The sequence below is a fragment of the Paramormyrops kingsleyae genome, chromosome 19 (assembly GCF_048594095.1).
Source record: "Paramormyrops kingsleyae isolate MSU_618 chromosome 19, PKINGS_0.4, whole genome shotgun sequence".
Classification (NCBI taxonomy): Eukaryota; Metazoa; Chordata; class Actinopteri; order Osteoglossiformes; family Mormyridae; genus Paramormyrops; species Paramormyrops kingsleyae.
Genome location: NC_132815.1, coordinates 22924428 through 22932981, shown reverse-complemented (window position 1 = coordinate 22932981; position 8554 = coordinate 22924428).

The following is an 8554-nucleotide window of genomic DNA, read 5'->3' as shown; positions in this document are numbered from 1 at the left end:
GACTTGACAATTCTCCTAGCACCTCTGAGCGGGAGAGGCCGTCTAACCCCCTGGCCGTCTAACCCCCTGGCCGTCTAACCTCCTGGCCGTCTAACCCCCTGGCCGTCTAACCTCCTGGCCGTCTAACCCCTGGCTGTCTAACCCCCTGGCTGTCTAATCCCCTGGTCGTCTAACCTCCTGGTCGTCTAACCTCCTGGCTGTCTTACCCCCTGGCTGTCTTACCCCCTGGCTGTCTAACCCCTGGCTGTCTAACCCCCTGGCTGTCTAACCCCCTGGCTGTCTTACCCCCTCCCCGCCCCACTGTTTCATGTGGGCATGTGAGTGTCTCACAGCGGCGTCCTTGAAACAATCAGTCCAGTATTTCGAATTTCAGTCCTCATGTGTCTGAAACTGAAGCAGCAAAAAAATTAAGTGAACTAAAGACTCATCGAAAATTTAGAGCACTTAATATGCACATATATTATTGAACCATCCATACATGTTAACATAAAGAGTTGTTTTTTAATTAAAAGTACATTGCACTGTTATACATTTGTATAGTTAATATCAAATCATTAATTTCTTTAAATGTAACCAAGAAGAAAGATAATGCAGCACCAATGACAGAATCTCAGCTAATCTGAATCCTAACATTTTCCCAAACATAATACTATTTTATAATCATATTACCATTAACATTATTCAGAATTTATTGCTGGTGCTTTTTAATAGCAATCTTACAAATTTGTACAGCTTGTGACATTTAGAAACATAGAGTCACATAAATCGTTTTATTACCCCAAACAAACCACTTGGCCAATTAGTGTTGCGTCGATCCATAGCCGCACAGGAGCGCCGGGCTTATGGTAGAGCAGCCAGTCAGCACGTACACATGTACCCACACTAAGCTCAGCTTACTGGCATCAATTTCCTTGAAGCACGCAACAGAAGAATCCAGGCTGAAGCTTGTGAACATTCAGCCCGAATTCGAACCCAAGTCTTTGGAGATGTGAGGACATGGTGCTGCAGTTGTGCAGTGCTGCTAAAGTCATGTACATGTTCTCGGTTAACAGCAAACGGATGACCAGCAACACACTAAACACATGATCCGACCGCTGTCACTGCCAGTGCTAGGGGATGGTTTGCTCAGCTCACCAAAATCAATCGTCTCTTGGTCTACAGACGTGAAGGAGTGAATTATGATGTAAGACATCTGGATTGAACTCCACTGGCTACCACAAACCTCACCTCCAGTTGTATTGTATGGTTTCCTTCTGTAGCTCAGAAAGATCTCTAAAGAGCCCATAGAGTGTGAGATTGCCTGCTGATGGTCTGGAATCAGTCTCCAGGGTGTCTCCTGACCTGAGCTTCTTGTGATGGGCTCCTGGCTCTCTACGACCCTCTACTGGACAACCCATGTTTGAATAGGTAGGTATTTTATTCCAAATATGAAATCTGCCCCAAAACATTTTAAGAGGTTAAAAGAGCTCCACATTCACAGAACTGATGATATTGTCAGTATCTATCTGTTTCCTGTCAGAGGTCAAGTCAAATTACCCCCGAGGGAGAAAATTGCACCGCCTTTAAGCTGGGCTGGTTTCTGCCAGTAAACCATTAAGTGATTAAAGCTTCACAATTACAAGTGTAGCTACTGTAATTGGTCAATTTAGACATTTGATGTTGATTTATTTCCGGTTTCTATCACTTTATTCCCCAAAGGAGATGCCTATTTTAGTCTAGGGCAGTGTGTCTCATAGCCAAGTCCCGGATTTCTCAGAGCTTAGGATCGTTAACTTTTGCAGAAAAGTTATTAGCTATTCACCCTGCACAATACCCGCATGTTTAAGTAATCTTTAAATGAAAATTATACCACATTGTTGAAAGATAACAATGCAAGTTGATTAAATTGCATAATAAATGTAAAATGGTTGTTAATGTGCTGTGAGAAAGTTACAAATATTTAGCAGAAAGTCATGGATTCGTATAGAAATGTTAATCCAGCCAGCAATATAGTGCTCATGTTAAAAATAATAATCATAAAAGTTTAATCTGAATGACACAAGTGCTTCAAGTCAAACGGAAACCCAGAAGTAACAGTGATCTGCAAAACATCCCCACCCTAGTTGAAATGTGGGACGCCAGAACATCGCCAGAGCTGAGCTCTGCTCTCCTGCTCAACTGCACCCACCTTGCTTCTCCAAGATGTGGGTCAACTCTCCATCTCTTTCCAAGTGACCCCATCAGAGGGCACATCACACAGAGTTGCGCACTACAGCATACTCCACGTGGAGATCTTCAGAACATTGTTCTGGGGGACTATTGGGGAGGTGGGGGGTGACTAGCAGAAAATCTATTATGGTGGAGGCTATGAAAGTGCGCACCGCAGCACAGCTGTCACTACAGACTGGGACATCCTCCAGCATATTGACTAGAGGAGGGACGTTTGTCATTTGACACAGAGGCACTGTACCTGCAAGTTCAATCTGAAGGCACTGGCAGCCATAGTCAATGAAGCAATAGCCATTACATTATTGTAAGTCCAGTTTGAAAAGGGCAGAGCTGGGACGTGTTCATCAGAGTCCTTGAAGGCGAATGTGTTTTCAGTTTTTTTACTGAAAGGTTTAAATAGGATGCTATCTTAGACAAGCTGAAGGAGGAGCGAGAGCAGAACAATATATTATAATTTGAAGAGGGAACCCAACAGTACACTTACTTACGTATACCTATATACTATATACCGTGCCCTTCTACATGTATATGAACTGCTTAAGGATGCTAACATCATGTAGCGCAGTGTTTCTCAATGGAGACAGTACACATTTTTGCTCCCTCCTGGCTCCCTGCACACTTGTTCTACATATTCGGTGTTCTTGATTGGCTGGAATCTAGGAGGGAGCAAAAATGTGGACTGTCTGGGGGTCCCCGAGAACTGGTCTTGGGGGAATGTCAGTGATCACAAAGCACTTGAGGAATTCATCGTGAGCATAGAAAGGCAAGGAAGACAAACTGAGTAGATGAGGATCGCACAATCATCACACAGAGCCAGGTACCTGCAACCTCCCTGACCTGGCAAGGATCAGAGAGGCTCCAGCAGAGTTCTGTCAGCAGGACATTTAAGCAGATGAGTCACAGACTGGAAGAGACTGAGGCTGGACACTAACTGCCCTGAAATATCTTCAGCTGTACTGAGTTCTAGATGCACCAAACTCTCTCTCTCTATATATATAGATATATGTCTGTCTCTCTCTCTTTCTCTCTCTATATATATGTCTGTCTCTCCCTCTCTCCATTTCTCTCTCTCTCTCTTTGCTAACTATGAGAGAATGATAAAGTCAGAATTGCCTGGGCAGATTCTAAGCCTGAGCCCAGAGGGACAATGGGATAGAAATGATATTTATATAGTCTTTATGAAGTAAATAATCTTCATCTGTTGTGGTCCAGCATCAGTAAAATCTGAATTTCAGTTAACACACATAACCACACTTCAGGAAGCAATTTGCCCAATTTAAAGATATTGTGCCTAACTTCCTAAAGCTATATAGTTTAGTTGATTGTATTAGGTGGTAGTCTATTAGAACGTATAGAATACATTCTAATAGCCTAATTATTAAGAGAAAATACCGAATTGTTTGTGTACAGATGGGGTGAGTGAATATAAAGCAGGGGTCTCCAACTATTTATCTCTGAGGGCAAAATTTGATCAGCAGCACAAAGCCAAGGTCCACCGCATCCCCCCAACAATAAAATTCACCAACCTCTCGATCGTAGTTTAGATTGAATTGTGTTTCAGTCCAGATGTGGACCAGAGTCCTCCAGGTGACCAGCGACATAAAGCATTTAGAGTAATAAACATGGGAGAGGTCTGATTCATGCAGCAACAATGATATGAATAGAATGATTCTTAAACATAAAAGACTGTTTAGGCCAGATGTTAAGATCTACAAAGATAAGGCATCCTAAGTAGTGAAATTAAACTTTGTTTTCATTATGTACGCTGCAAAACACAGACAGTATTATGAAAGAAATCTGCAAATTTGTTGATGGGGTAACACGATTGGATTGGATTTTAACCAGCATGTGATGCTGAATGTATAATTCTAATTATGACAATCAAGCGGGTCTGAATAATTGTATAAACTCTTCTTGGTGAGACAGCTGCATTTATTTAGCATTTTGTTTTCCCTGTTCAGTGGAAATTTAATAATTCCAGTGTAACACTGCCACCAAGTGGTCATATGTTTATCTACTGGCCTCGACCTTGATACTACTTCTACATACGCATGCAGCTGAGAAAATGAACTGGAGTCTAGTGGGAATGTTGACCAATACAGCGGTCTGTGGTAATGTTTAAAAAACCAACAGCGTTTTCACCATCCACCCGTGTTACATGCCACTTATCCAGAAGAGGGCTGTGGTGAGCAGAGAGCCTATCGCTGAAAGCACAGGCCAAATAGGCAAGTGTGAGCCATGAACAGATTTCACCACTTTATACAATGAAATACAAATGTACTGTAAGATATACATAAATGCCAAAATATTATGCATCAGTTGCGGAGAGATTTTTATTTAGAAATAACAGTGCAACCATGGTTGAGTGATATAGCCTACAATTTATAAAAGTTATTTTTGAATTGTAGCTCATACATTGTGTATTTCTTAGAGACCCTGTATTGTATAAGTCATTGGATGGATGGATGGAGCACCTCAGGTTTTATTTCAATGTTTTACATAATGTGATTTTTATCTGGCATTTTACTGCTAAAGAGTATTATAAGAACTAAACAACTGCATTATTAGGGCTGCAAAAAACAATTATTTTGATTATGGATTAGACCTAATCGTGATCAGCCGATCAACTAAATGATTACTTAGGCCAAAACATAGGGTTTCAAGAAAAGGACTTGAAAAGTGCTTTATTTAAAAAATATTAGGAGGTATTTTTAATTCACAGTTGTAATAATTTTTTTTTTTTACAGAGTGTAGAGAATTTCCACTTGAAGTGACAAGTGGCATGGAAACAAACAGCTGTTGTCTCCCCATATTCAGCTTGCTAACAATTGTACTTTATGCCACGGTAAACGGTATTTTGATGGTAGTTACAAAAGTACATTGGTGAAATGCTGCCACAATGACAAAATAAAACTTGCCCAGTTTCTCCTTTCTATGTATTAGTTATTATAGTATAATTATAGTTTGAATGACTATTAATGGATTCCATTCAAGTCGATTAGATTACATCAGATTAATGCAAATTATGTCACAAATTTTAACATGACATTATGTCATTATTACGAGATTATTATCTTGCTAAAACGACATAATTGTCTTGTTAAAATGAGATAAATATCACGTTAAAATGACATAATTGTCTTGTTAAAATGAGATAAATATCACGTCAAAATGACATAATTGTCTTGTTAAAATGAGATGGTTTGTGACACGTGACAGCTGACATCACAATGGTGAGGGAACACAAGCTAGGTCCAACCACTGGGGGAACTAAACATTGGGACTGCTACAGAAAACAAAGGACTACGAAGGGTTAAAACAGAAGGCGGGGAAGATAACTCCAAAGGGACTAGAACTCATCTACACAGCTAGGAGCACAGCAGGTAAGGCACTGAGACAGTACTACAGCTATAACAGCTAACAACACCATCAATGACCAAGCTAGGAAGGCTGTCGTGTTCAGGCACATGTATGCACAGGTAATGAGTATTACACCAGGGGCAGGTGTGGACCATAACAACTGACTAATGGAAAACATCTGGGGTTAATGCAATGAGAGGACACAGGATGGCCAGCAGTGACATCTGCTGGTCAAACAGGAACAGGACAGTGTGTACAGAGGCATATCATGCCAACAATCTTCACCAAACTGTGCCTCATTTATTTACAAGACAATGTGCATTATAACGAAACTGATTCAACAAATTTATTTTTTATTTCTACCTAGGTTTAAGCCACAGCAAAATTTATAATTACGTTGTTTTAACGTGATATTTATCTCATTTGAACAAGATAATTATCTTGTAATAATGACATATGTTGTTAAAACAATATAATTTCATGTTAAAACGACATCCATGGTAGCAATACACTTCCATAGAAACGTTCGTCGTTTTAAATAAATCATCAAGGTTCTTGATTTAACCGGATAAATTAGGATTACGTTATAACGCAAAACCTTTCTCGTATTAACAAGATAATTAACACAATGATGTATAATGTCGTTATAACACGATAATTTCACATTCAAACAGGTTGAAAGAGAATGAAAAAGAGTGTCCAAAAACGGACACCGAACCATGGGTGATGAAAGAGTGGCTTTCACATCAAGAGCAGGGGCGGCCCAAGGTGAACGCAAACTAAGCGGCTGCTTAGACTCACTGGCCACCAGGGGGCGCACCATCTGTTCAGCCTGTGAGAACGGCAAGGATGATGACAACTAAGTTGATCAAATTCTGCTTAGGGTCCCGAAAAGGGTTGGGTCTAATGAGAAAACCGCCCAGGGTACCTGTAGGTACCTTCTGCAGGGAGAGTGAGGGGCAACTGGACTTGCCAGGCAACCAGAAAAGACAGGCTAGTATTTCTGGTTGTGTTTTGTAAATCTGCAGCTTTTATCACTGATATTTTTAATCTCTCTCAGGGAATCTCAATGGTCCCCACATTTGAAAACACCGCCATTATCCTGTCCCAGAACCAAGTGAACTACACTAATGTTTACCACCCAGTGGCACTTACTCTCATTGCAGTGAAGTGCTTTTATAGGTTGGTGCGGGAACACATTAAGGGCATTATCCTGATCAGTCTGGACCTCCTGTTTGCCTATCACCATGACAGACCCACTGAGGATCCACAGCAAGGCCTCAGATCTGGGACCCACCGCCACCTTCTGCAAGTGGATCCTACACTTCCTAGCAAGTCACACTCCCATTGTGATTGTTGGGGAAGCTGTAGACAGCATCAGTAATGTTAAGTTCCTCTGTGTCACCCTCTCCACAGACCTCTCCACAGACCTCTCCACACTCTGCAGCCGCTGTCAAGAAGGCCAACCAGCCGCGTCATCTCAGGCATCTAAGGAGGCCCAGAATGTCACATACACAAATGTCCCTTGGAGACCCTTCGCTCGCGTTCCCCAAGCATCGCTCTCAACTTTATGTAGAGCAATCAGCCATAACATTGTGTCGCAGAACAGCCCTGACCCGATGAAGCATAGACACGGGATGGACATGATGCAGCAAGAATATACGCTGATCAGCCACCACCTTAAAACTTCCTGCCTAATATTTGGTCCCCCTCATACCACCAAAACAGCTCTGACCTGTTGAGGCAAGAATGCCACAAGACCTCTGAAGGTGTCCTGTGGTATCTGGCACCAAGATGTTAGCAGGAGATCCTGAAAATTGCTAGGTGGGGCCTCTATTCGATCGGATTGAGATCCGGGGAACCTGGAAGCCAAGTCAAACACTTGGAACTGTTTTTCATCTTCCTAAAACCATTCCTGAATATTTTTTGTGGTGTGGCAGGGTGTACTTCCCTGCTGAAAGAGGCCACTGACCATGAAAGTGTGTACTAGGTCTGCAATATTGTTTAGGTAGGTGGTACATGCCAAAGTAACATCCACATGAATGCCAGGACACAAGATTCCCCAGCAGAACATCGGCCAGAGCATCATAATGTCTCCACTGGCTTGCCTTCTTCCCAGAGTGCATACTGGTGCCATGACATCCTTCAGGAAATTATACACACCTACCCAGCTGTCCAGACGATGTAACAGAACATGTTACTCATCAGACCAGGCCACCTTCCTCCATTGCTCCATGACCCGGTTCTGACACTCACATGCCCATTGCAGGCACTTTCAGTGGAAGACAGGGGTCCGCATGGGCACTCTGACCCATCTGTGGCTAAGCAGCCCCAAACGCAGAAAGCTGTGATGTACTATGTGTTCTGGCACCTTTCTATCATAAACATAATTAACTTTTCAGTAATTTGTGCTACAGTAGCTCTCCCGTAGGATCGGACCAGACAGGCTATCCTTCACTCCCCATGAGCATTAGTGAGCCTTGGTCACCCATGACCCCATCGCTGGTTCACTGGTTGGCCTTCCTTAGATCACTGTTGGTACAGTAGGTACTGACCCCTGCATACCAGGAACTCCCCACAAGACCTGCTGTTTCGGAGATGCTCAAAGGACAGCAAGACGGGATATGTGCAAAGAAGAATCCTTATTTTGCTGTACTTATACAAATGGGAAATGAAAAGTTTCATTATCATTATCACTGTACATGTGTGCTGTGGAGACCACACTCCCAGGCTGCATAATACTCTGGTATGACAGCTACTCATCTCAGGACTGCAAGCATTGCAGGAAGCGCATCACATGAACACTCTTCTCATCAGCTTAATACATTCACACCACACTATAAAACTTAGAATGCTTGAATTCTAGACAGGGAGGCTTGCTGGTGGGTACCCTAGAGGAATGACGGCAGCTTAGTAACCACACTGCACTATTCTGGCTTCTGGGTTACATGCCCAGCATAATGAAGCCGAGTTTGCGTTCCGCTAA